Raw genomic sequence first — 2,500 nt, forward strand, 5'->3', positions numbered from 1 at the left:
TGTGTTGTGTTTTGTGTGTTAGTGTATGGGGGATTATATTATATGTTATATATATTATTATATATATATATAATATATATATATATATATATATGAACACAACCAAACAAAGAACGTGTAAAAGATAAAAAGAAAACGGATTATAAATTGTTTCATTTCTTATTGTGGATGTTTTTCTTTTCATATGTGTGAGTATGTGTGTGTATGCATATAGACAAAAAATAAATAAGTAAATAAATATATATAATTATTCATATATATTTATATACATGTATATATACATAATATATATACACATACATACACATACACATACACACACACACACACACACACACACACACACACACACACACACACACACACACACACACACACACACACACACACACACACACACAACACACACACACATACACACACACACACACACACACACACACACACACACATACACACAGATATTATATATATATATATATATATATATATATATATATATATATATATATATATATGTATGTATATATATATATATATGTGTGTGTGTGTGTGTGTGTGTATGTGTGTGTGTGTATGTGTGTGTGTGTATGTATGTATGTATGTATGTATGTATGTATATACATATGCATATATATGTGTGCATATGTGTTTGTGTGTATGAAGTATTTTTTTTTCTTTTTCTTTTTCTTTTTTCTTTTTTTTTCTTTTTCTTTTTTTATGTATATATATATTTATTTACATAAGTATATATATAATATGCGATATATATGTGAATGTATCTCTATATGTATGTATGTATGTACGTATACTGGGTATCTTTACTTTTACTCGCTTTGTCCTCTTACATTTCGTCACTCAGACGTTCAGGCTCAAGTTAATGATGATAGAGAGAAGGTTGAAAGTTTTGTGCTGCTTTTCATTTCAGAAATAATGACAAGGAATATAAAACTGAAGATTGATTGCAGTATCAATGACAGCAATGATAGCAGCAAAAATCATGAATGATGGATTGCAACAGCTTCAAGAAATAAACAGAAAAAATATATATTTAGGTAAAGAAAATCTCGTAACGTCAACCCCCCTCCCCTCACCAGAAGCCCCTTGGTCGACCCATAAAGAGATGGAAGGCGACTCGTGGGCGGCGGCGGGTGGCGAGGGGCGCCTGGAGTGCCGCGTGAGGGCGTTCCCAAAGCCATCTTTCACTTGGAAACATAAAAACAACACGACCCTTTCCAGCGGCGACAAATACGACATCAGGAAAACGCAGGTATCGTATATTCGCATGGTAATGACGTGGGGGACACGCAGCCATCGGCAGTGGCTGCCCGCGGGAAAATTTTGTTGGGAGCCCCTGGAGATCAGTCTTCCCTCCTTTTAAGGAACTGACTTTTTTTTCCTCGCTCCGCTCTCTCTTGCTCTCTCCTCTCTCCTTGTTTTCTCTCTTCTCCTTGCTCTCTCTCTCCCCTTGCCTCTCTCTCTCCCTCTCCTCTCTCTCACTTTTCTTCTCTCTCTTGCCTCTCTCTCTCTCTCTCTCTCTCTCTCTCTTCCCCTCTCTCTTCTCTCTCTTTTTTCCCCTTTCTCCTCTCATTTCATCTCTCTTCATTTTTTTCTTTTTTTGTATTGTGTGTGTAAGGGACCTACGTTATCCAGTACTAAAAGTTTCTTTGAAAAAGTCGCACATATTGCTAAAAAATCAGAGTTATCATCTTTTCCCTACTATTTTTTTTCTTAGAGAATCAAGGAATCCGTCACCCGCGGAGTTTGTTATTGCATAAATTCAAAGGAAAAAACCTTTTGATACGGATAACCCCCCCAACCCAGAAAGTTAAGACAAGTCGTTTTTTCATATATGTGAAGAAATTTAAAAAGCGTAGAGAGATAAAAAGGAAAAAAAATTTCTTTTTTGATTCCTTTACAAAAATATGAGTACGTTTTTAGACATATTCAAATAAAAAGGTTTCCATCTAGGCTAACTCCCCTGGATCATCTAGGGAAAAACTTTTATGTATTTTTTTTTTACTGAAAGTTCTTAATTCTGTTCGGGGTTTTTTGCAATTAGTTATAATTTCACAATGTTTTTTACTTTGGGATTGGGTTTAAAAACAAGGCAATACAATTAAAAGTAAATAAATAAATAAATTAATAATATATATATAATATATATATATCTAAATATACTATACACACACCGTACGGGGGTGTGTGTGTGTGTGTGTGTGGTGTGGTGTGGTGTGTGTGGTGTGTGTGTGTGTGTGGGGGGTGTATATATATTATATTAAAATATAATTTTATATATATATATTATATGTGTGTGTGTGTGGTGTGGTGTGTGTGGTGTGTGTGTGGGTGTGTGGTGTGTGGTGTGTGTGTGTGTGTGTGTGTGTGTGCGGTTGTATTGGTGTAGGAAAATTACGCAGTTTCAAGTGTGACTGCAATGGCGTCCTCTCCCCACGCCCGTCTGCGCAGCTGGAGGACGGCGTGTCGATGGTTTCGGTGC

This window comes from Penaeus monodon, chromosome 18 (assembly GCF_015228065.2).
Source record: "Penaeus monodon isolate SGIC_2016 chromosome 18, NSTDA_Pmon_1, whole genome shotgun sequence".
Taxonomy (NCBI): Eukaryota; Metazoa; Arthropoda; class Malacostraca; order Decapoda; family Penaeidae; genus Penaeus; species Penaeus monodon.